We start from the raw sequence: 12,848 nt of genomic DNA, 5'->3' as shown, positions 1-12,848 counted from the left end.
GGCTCCGGGAGGAACTGCAGTTGTTCTCTCTGAAAGACTGACGATGAGTCACTAAAAGTTCTCAATAAAAAAGAAGGAAAGAAACAAAGAAGGAAAGGGAGAGGATGTATTAAAACGGACAAAGGGAGGAGGAATGTGGGTGGCAGGATCCCAGGTCCTGGGGATAATTCAGTGGTTTTCGGGAAAAATCCTCTCTCTTTGCTACTTCTCATCAATGTCAGAGGTGAGCCTCCGATTTACGCACAGAAACAGCTCCCCATTGGGAAGCGAGCCTTTCCCTCCTTTCAGCAGTGAGTCCGTGAGTCCGGGCGCTCTCCAAGCTGGTTATCATCACCAGGACAACGAGGCCGCGCGTGCATGGGCGCGCAGGACCCCCACCGAGCTTCTAGGAACGTCAGAAAGCCCACTGCCTACGGGGCGCACACAGCATGACTAAAAGGGCTCGGGTTGGGAGGAATCCCCAGGAATATTCTTCTCCCCGGAGAAGGGCCACCAACCACCCACCTCGGGCTCAGGGGCGGGTGAGGAAGACAGGGAGTGGGGGTTTGGAGGAGACACAGGGGCTACTTCCCAGGAGAAGGGGGAAAAGCAGACATTGGAGTAGGCCAGTGGTCGGCAACTCCAGTGGTCGGCAAACTCGTTAGTCAACAGAGCCAAATATCAATAGTACAACTACTGAAATTTCTTTTGAGAGCCAAATATTTTAAACTTAAACTATATAGGTAGGTACGTTGTTATTAACTTAATTAGGGTACTCCTAAGCTGGCCTTTGCTAAAAACTCAAGGGGCCAAAGAGCCGCATGTGGCTCGCGAGCCGCAGTTTGCCGACCACGGGAGTAGGCGGTTAGGAGAAAAGCGGGCGACGGAGAAGGTAGTAAACGAGGTGACGAAACAAGGACGTGTCTGTGCAGGAACAGGGAAGCCTTGCTAACCCTTCCACCCGGGGAACGGAGGCCGGGTCGCTCCAGACCAATCACTCCTCACCGCGGCCGCCTCGCAGAGACGCCCGTCGTCACCTGAGGCCTGAAGCAGCCTCTGTCCCCGGGGAGAGCCTGCGCCCCGAGGGTCAGAGCCCTAGGAGACGCCCAGGAAAGACTCAGTTCACGGGAGGGGGGAAACAGCGAGAAACCAAGCTGACCATCATCGCACTTTTTCTATAAGGAACAGTTCACGGTAGATGACTTCAACCCTGTGAAGGATTTTACATTTTAAATTTGGAGAAAGAAACGTTATGGGTAAAAAAGGCAAGAGAAAGTGCATGCCAACATGGCATATTAATAACTTGAGCTTTGTAACGGCATCAGACTGTGGCTTATTCCTGACAGAAAGGGATGAATATATTCCCACGTGGTGGCTGTACTTGTGTTACGTTTATAAAGGACCCGCTGACAGCCCACTAGACAGTGTGAGGCTGGGTGTTAGTAACCACACCAGCAGTACAAAGAATAAGGAACAGAAAGTCCTGCCTCTTATCAGGTATCCTCAGATGTTTTCAATTGTGCCACCACTCGTCTTTGAACAGAAGGTAAATCCGGCCCTGGCCTGGTGGCTCAGTGGTTGGAGCAGCATCCTGTACACTGCTGGTAAAAGGTTGCGGGTTCGGTTCCCTGTGAGGGCACATACCTGGGTTGTGGGTTCGATCCATCCCCAGTCAGGGACGCAATCAATCGATGTTTCTCTCTCTCTCTCTCTCTCTCCTCTTTCTCTCTCAAAACATATTCTCAGGTGAGGATTAAACAAACAAAAAACAACATGTTTTATATCTCTTTCTACCAAAAACAATGTGTAGCCCTAACCGGTTTGGCTCAGTGGATAGAGCGTCGGTCTGCGGACTGAAGGGTCCCGGGTTCGATTCCGGTCAAGGGCATGTGCCTTGGTTGCGGGCACATCCCCAGTGGGGGATGTGCAGGAGGCAGCTGATCGATGTTTCTCTCTCATCGATGTTTCTGACTCTCTATCCCTCTCCCTTCCTCTCTGTAAAAAATCAATAAAAATATATTTAAAAAACAAACAAACAAAAAAAAAACAATGTGTAGCAGCTACCTCTAAGGAGTAGGAACAATTACAGATATTGAAAGAAATAAACACATCATACATATGAAGTAAAGGGAAAATACAAATGTCAAACAAGTCTGGCATCCTGGCACCAGCAACAACCGCCATGCATTGCCTGGCACTCCTGTCACCACAAAGCACTTCAGTGTCGACGTCACAGGCCAGCACTCGGGTGCACGGTTCTCCCAGGGCAATAAGGAGAGGTTCACTCTCTCCTCTGGGCATTTTACTCAAAAATGGGAAGCGAGACCTCAGGAATGGAGACAACTGCACAAGGACAAACGCCTCCCGAAGCGCGGCGGCTGGCCGCCCTCTCCCGGGAGCAGAGGTTCTCTCTGGGCGGCTGTCACGGTCCTGCCAGCCAGCACCGACCACCAGCCACCTGCCAACCAGCCTCCCGACTCTGTCCTTCGGGGCCACGTGAACCGCACGATGAGTGAGCACCGGCTGAGTGTCGGGAGTCGGTCTGCCCAGGCAGGGAGCAGTGAAATTATCATTCAAAATACTTCTCTCTCCTACTAAGTGAAAGCTTCTAAAATTACCTGCAAGCCTCTTAGCGGACGAGGTTTAATAGAATCTGAGAAATGCCAACAGAGATCAGGTTCTGTTATTCCCCAATTGGTTGCAATGAACAAAAAGAAATCTCCCCGCTCAGGCGGTACCTGCCAGTTTCATTACCTGTGACCCCAACGGCTCACATCTCTCTCTCTCACACACACACACACACACACACACACACACACACACTCAGCCGAACACGCACCCCAAACACACACCAGGAAGCAGATGTAGTGATAGGCAATGATCGAATTGGCCCTTTTGCTCCCAATTTCAACTAGTCAGACATCTCCGGGAAGTTTGTGCACTCCAGCAAAGACAGCCCGGCTTCTAACTAAAGTTGCCTTTCGCCCTTTCTGAACAGTTGGGTCGCAGGTCTCCGCCAGGACTCACTCTCGTCCGTCAAAACTGCCACTCTTTGCTGACATGTGAGCCCATTTCCCAACCCCCTGGGCCTGCCCCCTTCCGAGTAATTTCTCCATGAAAATGCATGCAAGACAGGTACCGCCCCCCACCACCACCACACACATGCACACACACGCACACACACGCACACACACCTCTGCCCATCCCAGAGAAATCCACTCAGTTGGCCGGAGAAGCGTGGGAGGCTGCTCTTCTCCAGGGTTTAATCAGACCTCAGCACCGCCGCCCCCATGTTCAAGGGGCCTCACCTCCCTCGCCAGCCCAGCCGCCCGAGGGCCCAGAGAAAGTCACCTGCCGTTCTTGGTCACGATCATCTCATTAGTGACTTCCTTGAACCTCTGCCAGAGAGGGGCGTCCTCCAGCGTGATGCGGAGCTGCTTCTCCGTGGGGTCGCCTTTCTCCCTCCCCGCCTGCAGCTCGCTCTCCACCACGTTGAGCAGGCGGGAGACGGTGCCATCGCCGGTCTTCTGCGCGCCCAGCTCACTCATGGCCACGGGCCCCTCAGAAGGAGACGCTCCCTACCTGCCTGCTCCCACCTCCTCCTCTCACTCGCTGTGAGGACAGTGCAGAGCAGAGAGAAGATGCTGGCCCTCACCTCAGCCCCTACCTAGCATGACACCCTCCAAGTCTCCAAATTATACACCAACCTGTTAAGCTTTAGTTGGGGAGGGTGGAGGCAGAGGGGGGAGAAAAGCCCTCTCTTAATCACTCATTGGATGGGGTGGGGGAGAGCCCTCCCTGCCATTGGCTGCTGGCACAGAGGAACCGTTTAAGAAGAGTACTCCATCCAAATTATCCGGCTTTTATCGTGTTGTACCCGAAGAGGCCTAATCAGCGGGTGGAGGACCATTTGCCCGTTAATTAAAATCGTTCCAGGCCCCGACTGCCACAACCGGGCAATCGTGTTTGTGTATAAATCGTGGCATGTGGCCCCTATAGAAGGAGGGCCCTGGAGGACGGGCTAACGCTAGGCCCACACAGGCCCTCCTGACACGTCGAGAACCTACGTCCCTGGGCCACCAGCCAGCCCGGACCCAGAGCCTGATGGAGGCCGAAGGCACCACCAGGGACCGTGACCGCCGCCCCAGGTCACAGGTCAGGACAAAGGAGCAAATCTCTCCCAGGGCGTCCCCAAAGGGTCCCCTCTCCTGACGGAACCTCCACACACCCACACTCTGCTCACCTCCCACACGCAGAGCTCTGAGCCTGGTCTGCCCCCCGCCCCCGGAGCCACGCCTGTGGCTGGAGGGAGAAAAGTCCCTCAGCGTCTCCCTAGGGAGTGCTCTGCCCACGGCGAGGGGAACCAGCGCAGACACAGGGTGCGGAGCAGCTTTGGGCCAGAAAGCTCTGCGCATGTTCTCCTGGACAGCCACGCACTCGGGGGGTGCCCACGCTTCCCGGGAAGATACTAGACGCACCAGGAGCAGACTAGGGACCCAGGGCTGGACAGCACCTCCTCTTCAACCCCACGTGGACCCTGGGGCTGTGGGCTCTTCTCGCTGCAACAGAAAGTCAGGGGGTCAACACAGGAGGAGGATAAAAGCAACAGGGAAGATGAAGTCAGGGCGAGGACCATTCCTAAAGCGCATTGGGTGCCTGCGAGGTGCCCAGGCCTCCTGGGGCGGATGGAGCAGGCGTGGCTACACATTCCCGGATTTAACGAGAGAAGGTGACAATCAGACAAGCCACCGTGGAGGGGACGGGCTCGGGCTGTGGCACAGGGGAAGTGGGGGACATGGACGCCAGGCGGGGTGGGAGGACGGGGTTGGAAGGGCTTGGAGGGAAAGGTTCTCTGCGGAGGAGACGCTCGGTTGAGACCCACACGGTGCTGGACGGCCAGGGAAGGGGGAGGAGGGCAGGCAGAGGAGCTGGTGAGAAGCAGGGACGGCCACTGAGAGCACGTGGTTAGAGGGGCCGGGAAAGGTCACGAAGGAGCAGCTCAGAGAACGCTGAGCTTCCGGGGAGAAGCCACAGGCAGGACAGTGTGCAGGGAAGTCTGAGCATCTCGGGGCCTGGGCCATCGCTCTCCTCTGAAAGGGAGGGTGTGGGTGCGTCTGGGTGGGACCAGGCGATGGGACGATGTCTTGAAAGTTTGTATCAGAAACAGTTCCCTTGGAGACCCCCAGCCACCAGCCAGGCAGCGGTCCCTCCCTGCTGCCTCGGAAAGCAAGAGCCTGACTTTCAGAAGAGAGGTCTCACAGAACCCTATGAAAGGGTTTGTCCTCGGAGTCAGGAGTCGCTGACGGGGTGGGTGTAAGGACCACACTGAACACAGAGGATTAAGGCACGGTCCTGCCCTGGCTGGGAGCGCAGTAGGTAGAGCGGAGCGTCCACCCACGCAGCCAAGGGTCTCGGGTTCAATGACCAGTACGGACACGTACCTGGGTTGTAGGTTCGATCTCCGCTCTAGTTATGGCACGTTGTCTCTCACACATCTGCCTCTCTCTCTCTCTCCTCTCCCTCCCTCCTTCCCACCGTCTCTAAAAATCAATGGAAAAATATCCTTGGGTGAGCCCTGGACGGTATGACTCAGTGCATAGAGCGTTGGCCTGTGGACTGAAGGGCCCCGGGTTCAATTCTGGTCAAGGGCACATCCCCAGTAGGGGGCATGCAGGAGGCAGCCAATGATTCTCTCTCATCATTGATGTTTCTATCTCTCTCTCCCTCTCCCCTCCTCTCTGAAATCAATTTAAAATATATATATATCTCCTCGGGTGAGATTTAACAACAAAAATGAAAGACACAGTCCTTAGGTAAGAGACTTGATTCCTCAGTGAAATGACCCCAAGTACCGCCAGCCCCAATCACATGGGGAAGGAAGGCCAACCTTTGTCACGCCTGCTGTTGCTCATAGGCAGTTCACCATCATCTATGTGCCTCAACCACACCGTCAGGGACCACACCATCAGGGACCGGCCAACATTTAAGCGAAACCAAAGCAAAAAAAGAAGTTCTGAGGAAACAGTCCATGCAGGCAGCAGAAGAGAACAAAAGGAACGGTAACTACAGTCAGTCCCTTCCAGCGGGCAGGCTGCCGGCAGACTGTTCCCGGTCACAGGCCGAGGCCCGCGGCTCCCACAGGCCTCCAGGCCATCCGTGCAGAACCTCCCTGCGTGCTCTCTCCCTCCTGAGCAGTGGGAGGGACCTTCTCCTCTTTTAAGGGGTCATGTGATTAGGGGAGACCCACCTAAAACGACTCCCTTTTATTAACTAAGTAAACTGATTAGGAACCCTAACTGCATATGGAAAGTCCTTTTTGCCATAACCCAGGAGCGACACCCGTCATCTTCAGAGGCCCTGCCGCCCTCAAGAAGGGGCTGGCACGGGCTTTTCCACCAGGGGACAGAACCTTGGGGGCCATCTTCGAATTCTGCCCACCAGCGCACATTGAAAACAAGCAAGCCAGAAAACAGGTGAAAAAAGCAGAGGCAACTACAGCTCTGAGGGAGAAAACAGAATTGTCCAGGAAAGGAACTGTAATCACAGTAGACTGGACCTCAACTAGAAATGCAATTGTGAAAATGTAAATATCGATTTAACAAAAGCTCATAATGTTGGGGTGATGAGGAAAGGGGAAGCTTGTGCGGCAGGGAAAAGGGGGTGCTAACTTCACGTCTTCTGTGGTAGGAAGAGAGTAAACTGTGTCTAACACTGAAAATCAACAAACTTGGCAGCACACATACCCCTCCAGCAGTGTGGAGAGAAATGGCGGATGTAACAGCATAAAGAGGGGGCGGCGACGCCCCTGGCCGGCTGCACAGCTGGTGGGAGCGTCCTCCCACACACCAAAAGGTGGCCGTGGTTCCCCGTCAGGGCTCTCACCCAGGCTGTGGGTTTGATCCCATGGGCCCATTCGGGGGACAACCACTCTCTCTCTCTCTCCCCGCCCCACCTCTCTCTAAAAGATCAATACAATTTTTAAAAATGTTTAAAGAAAGAGAGGGCAGTAACTGCCTCTGGGGAGGGGGACAGAGGAATACTGGTTTGTTTCCTGTAAGTTTTTAACCATATGAGTAAATGAAACATTAGTAAGATTTATTAATTTATATCTAATTCTTAATTCAACAACATATAAAGACACTTCTCCCATGTTATCCAATAATGTTATCACTTTACTGTTTGTAAATTATTCCGTCTTAGGAATGGGTCATGTTTCACTTACCCAACCTTCCATTCCTGTACATTTACCATTTCTCTGTATTTTACAGTTTTAACCGTTAGATAAAAATTCTGTACAATAGATATTTGGGAAGGCCATGGTTGTTTTCTTAGTGTCTTTCGAAGTGGTGCTGATTGACAAGCACACAATACGCTAAGCAGTTTATGTGGGTGATCCCACTTACTCCCTATGGGAACCCTGTGGGCCACGTGCTATGACTATGTCCACCATTTAGGCGAGGCAGCTGGGCTACAAAGGTTGGCTGAGTGACTAGTCCACGGCACTGAGCCACTGAGTTGGAGGCCACGCACAGCCCTGGGTCCTGGGCAGCCAACACCATCACTCCTCCTGCTTCCCGTGCCAGGAGGAGCCGAAACCTCCGCGTTCTCCCGACGTCCGCTGGCTTTATGACCACAGGAGGGAGTGCTTCCCGGGCATCAATCCCAGCATTCACTCAGCCCGCTCACACAGTGCTGCTATGTCTCCTCATCTGCCCCGGAGGCAGACAAGGGCCAGCAAGCGGCAGTGACGTTTGGAAGGGAAGCCGCCAGAGGAGGCCCAGAAACCGGGCAGTGCGCACAGGACGAGCTGCACTCCAGGCAGAGCGATCCCGTGAAGAGGCTGGAGGCGTGAAACACGGAGCGCTGCAAGAACCTGGAGGAGTTCGGCGGTGGAACGTGGACGAGAGGAAACTTAGCGGCATTTGGGCATTCCGTATTTCCCACAGGCAAACCTGCCGGTGGCACGGGCCCAACACGGTGGTTGTAACAGGTTTGCCAGAGAAACAGAACTAGCTGTGAAACCTGTGTCTTCCAGGGCAGAATTGATCAGGACAAGGAAACGTGAAGTAAATAAGAGAACTACTTAAGTGAGAATACTAACCCAGCAAGTGGGGGTGAGGCTCACACATCACAAAGGCTGAAGCTTACCAAAGCCGCCCTGGGTGATAGAGCGGCGCTTCATTCAGCAAGGAGACAAGCTTGGCATTTTGGGAGGCGGGCAGGGTGGTGAGGGTGAGCCAGCAGGTGCGGTGGGGATGCGGAGGGCATGGCAGCCGGGGCCGCTCTTTAGAAGGTGGGATCCACAGGACGCGGCTGTCTGGGGAGACGGCGCACGCGAGGATGCCCTGGGGTCTGGCTGGAAGGCTGGGCTGGTGATGCCATTTCCCAGCACAGAGAACACGGAGGAGTGGTGGATGGCGTCCAGGTGCACCGCGAGCAGGAACACTCACCCCCAGGAGTAGCCCGCAGCTCACAGTCCGCCTGTGAACACCCTGGACACCGGCTGGAATTTGGGAACTGGGGACCCATGCCAGCTCTGACCTCCGGCCCTGACCTGGGCGGGGGGTTAGGGGCTCCATGTTCTGCCTGAGGACGAGGCGGTTTTGTCCCCAGGTCCAGCAGCTGCCCTGCTGCTTCCCCCGGGGTGAGCGGAGGGGTATTAATTAAGGTGTGCGGCCTGGCGGACACCTGATCGCACCGCTCTCCTCGGCACACAGCGCCGTGTCTCCGACGCAAAGGGCAGAAGTGGAAAGCCAGGCAACCTGAGCCCAGGCCTGGAGCTGCCCTGGCCGAGCCGCCCGGCACCCACCGGGCAGAGCCCTCGTCTGTACATTCAGTCCCTGCAGAGACCTGACACCTGCTCCCCCTCCCGTGCCCCCAGGAAATTAACACTCGCCCAGGTACTTGGTCCTAATTAAACCGAACAAAAAGACAGCTGCTCTGCCTTTCTTGTCTAATCACCAACCTGCAGCCAGGGGATTACTAGCTTTGGGGCAATTTAGGGAGGATTACTCTTTCATTAGTGTCTGGGGGGGCAGTTCCAACCCGATGTCCTAAGAGACTCGTCACACACCCTCCCACGCCGACAGCCCATCCCTCTCCGTGTCCGAAAGGTTAGACTATAAAGCCACTGGCAGCCCACTATTCGTCAGACCCCAAACAGCTGAGTTTTCACCGGAAACGTCACCCAAGGTGAATTCTGCCCCGAGTCTCCAGGGATCTACGAGAACGTCATTCCAAACCTCCATTCAGTCGCTGACGATGGTGATGAGGGAACAGCACCGGGGCAGGGACACCCTGTCCTCCAGGTTGACCACGTTAAAAGGCTCCTGACTTCCCTGCAGCTACCCACCCTCATGCAGCTAAGCCAGGGACACCGACATCGGGCCTGGGACCCAAGGTGGGCACTCAGACTGGAGAAATGAAAAGGCGCGTGCCACCCAAAGGCACCCAAAGCAAAGACATCTTAAATATGGTGTGGGGACAGACAAACTGTCTGCAGGCCAGTCAGCCTGCCTGCCTGGGACCTCCCCTTCAGGCTTCCATTCATTCAGCATCAACTCGGGGGAGCCTGTTCTCCTTTGGGTGCTGTGCGGGGGGCACGGCAGGCAGCAACAACAGACTCAGCCCTCAGGGGACTTCGAGTCTGCCAAGGACAACACAGAGTGGGGGCGGGGGGTCAGGGGGGCGCTCCCCGAGGAAGCGAGGCCGACTCTGAAACGTGCAGGAGAGGAGTCATCTGGCAGAGGGGACAGAGGCAGATGAAACAGCACGTGCAAAGAGCACACGGCAGGACAGACGACCGGAGACAGGACTGACAGATGAAAAGGGAGAAGCAGATGACACCAGGCCGGACAGCCCTGTGGGTCTAAGTATGAGACACGCCTCGTCCTAAAGGCAACGGAAGGCTCGTGCAGAGACCACGCTGGCTGCGATGAAGAGACTGCGTTGGAAGGCGCTGGGACAGGCGAGGAGGAATCAGCAGACGGCCATCACACCAGCAAGTGACGGGCTCGCTCGCACCTGGCCCTCGGCACAGAAACAGTGTTTACACCCCACCCCCCACACTCTCCAAGGTGAGGCTGAAGGGGCTCCTCTCAGCTTCACGAAGTTGCTCGGTCCTTGGACTCAGCAGTGTGGTGGCACCATCCTGGGTTTGCATTCTCATGACTCCCATGCCCTCCATCACTACAGGGTTCGCGTCTAGCCCTTCGCTGGCTTGTTTTTCTATGCGACAGGCTCCCACCTCTTCCTTCCGACCCTGTTCAGAGGCCCAGGGGTTTCGTGAACCATCTGCAGCTCATCACAGGGAGAGAAAAAACACACTTTTTTTCTATCTATATGAAATGATCGATGTTAACTAAACGTATTGCGGTAATCATTTTGCAGTATATGTAAGTCATTACACTGTACACCTTAAACTTGCCCAGGGCTACATGTCAATTAAAGCTCAGTAAAACGAAGAAAGGAAGGCATTCTGAAGAAAACTAGCGCAGGGACGCTGGGCGCTGGACGCTGCACACAGGATGGCAGTGATCTCTGAGAGACACAGGAGGCAATACCGCACAGCAGCACAAGGCAACTTTGAGGTGTTGGCAACGTTCTATTTCTCGATGTGGGTGGTGGTTATACCATCGTTGAGCTGTACATTCTTTATTGTTTTGTATTTTATTTTGTCTCTTTGTGTGTTTTATTTTTCAAAAGGTTTAAAATAAGCAAAGTGTAAACAACTGATTGAATAGTTAAACCCAAGTTATAATTTCTAGAAGTAGACAAAATCAGTAAGGTTAGAACTTGAACAACACTATGAGACAATTTGACATAATTGATATTTATAGAATACTCCACCCAACAAATACACAATCTTTTCAAATACACCTGAAACACCTACCAAGATAGACGATATGCTGGGCAATAATAAAACAAGGCCCAATAAATGTTAAAGGATTAAAATCATTTGGAGTATGTTCTCTGACTACAAAAGAATGAAACTATAAATCAATAATAGATGTCTGGAAAATCTCCAAGTGTTTGAAAGTTAAATACACTTCCAAATAATCAAAGGGTCAAAGAAGAAATCACAGGGCAATGAGAAAATATTTCAAACCCAATTAAAATGAAATACATTATATCAAAATTTGTGAAGTGCAGCTAAAGCAGTGCTTAGAGGGAAATTTATAAATTATATTAGAAAAGATGAAAGATCTAAAATCAATTATTTAAGCTCCCACCTTAAAAAGCTAGGAGAATCAGTTAAACCCAAAGTAAGTATAAGAAAAGAAATAATAAAGGTAAGAAAATAAATCAATTAAATGAAAAACAGATAACCAATCATGAAATGAAAGTGGGTATTGTTTATTGTAAAATACATCACGGAAGTGCACATACACAAAAAACATACAGTGGGATGATTTATCAGAGTGAACATCTTGTAAATGTAAATTCCACTTAATCAAGAAATAGGACATGACCAGCACCCAGGGTCCGCCTGCACACGGTGCCCCTTCCCAATCATTAACCTCTCCAACCCTCCCGAAGTCATCACTATCTTAACTTTATGCAAATAACTTCCTTGCCTGTCATTTTAATTTTACCACCTAAGAATGCATTTTTAAAGTCAAGGATTTAGTTTTATTTGGTTTTTAATCTTCATACAATAACACAATCCTATGTAATAAAAGGCTAATATGCAAATCAACCAAACAGCAGAACGACCAGTCACTATGACATGCACTGACCACCAGGGTGCAGACGCTCAACATAGGAGCTGCCCCCTTGGTGGTCAGTGCGCTCCCACAGGGGGAGCACCGCTCAGCCAGAAGCTGGGCTCACGCCTCCACGGCAGTGCTAAGGATGTCCAACTGACCGGGAGCAGGCCTAAGCCGTCAGTCAGACATCCCCTGAGGGCTCCCAGACTGTGAGAGGGTGCAGGCTGGGCTGAGGGACCCCCCCTCCCCCGAGTGCACGAATTTCGTGCACTGGGCCCTTAGTATGCTAATGATATGCTAAGGCTGCTCAACAGCTAGCTATATCGTGCACTGACCACCAGGGGGCAGTTCACTCTGATAAATCATCCCACTGTATGTTTTTTGTGTATGTGCACTTCCGTGATGTATTTTACAATAAACAATACCCACTTTCATTTCATGATTGGTTATCTGTTTTTCATTTAATTGATTTATTTTCTTACCTTTATTATTTCTTTTCTTATACTTACTTTGGGTTTAACTGATTCTCCTAGCTTTTTAAGGTGGGAGCTTAAATAATTGATTTTAGATCTTTCATCTTTTCTAATATAATTTATAAATTTCCCTCTAAGCACTGCTTTAGCTGCACTTTACGCAGTTCCTGCTCTCCTCTGGCAGAGGCTTTAGGCTTGGTAAGGGGCCGAGCCTGGGATTGGAGGGAAGGGGAAAAGAAATCAATGGAAACATATCCTCAGGTGAGGATAAAAGAAAAATAAAGAAAGAAATGTCATATCCTATGAAAGACACATCTTGAAAATGCCTAAAGAAAGTTGACATTTTTTCATGGTGAAGGGACTGGAGTCCGGTTTGATGAAAATACCTTGGCGGCTGCAGTGACTGGCAGTGGCTGCAGCAGCAGGATGATGGGGCTGGCGCCTTCCCCTGATCAGCCAGGTCGCCTCCTGCAAAGGGAGGTCAGACTGCGGCCTAAGCCATCAGTAGGACATCCCCTGAGGGCTCCCAGTATGTGAGAGGGGGCAGGCTGGGCTGAGGGACCCCTCCCCAGTGCACGAATTTCATGCACTGGGCCCTTAGTATGCTAATGATATGCTAAGGCTGCTCAACAGCTAGCTATATCGTGCACTGACCACCAGGGGGCAGTCAACTGGTTGATCAGTCGCT

General features: G+C 52.4%; 1 protein-coding gene across 3 annotated transcripts in view; it reads right to left on the bottom strand.

Moving 5' to 3' along the window:
- Positions 1-12,848, bottom strand: part of LOC308237946 (vesicle transport protein SFT2B) — a 51,525-nt gene that overhangs the window by 18,574 nt on the left and 20,103 nt on the right. The window lies entirely within an intron of this gene.

This window comes from Plecotus auritus (assembly GCF_963455305.1).
Source record: "Plecotus auritus genome assembly, chromosome: 12".
NCBI classification, from domain to species: Eukaryota; Metazoa; Chordata; class Mammalia; order Chiroptera; family Vespertilionidae; genus Plecotus; species Plecotus auritus.
This window is presented reverse-complemented; position numbering and strand designations above follow the sequence as displayed.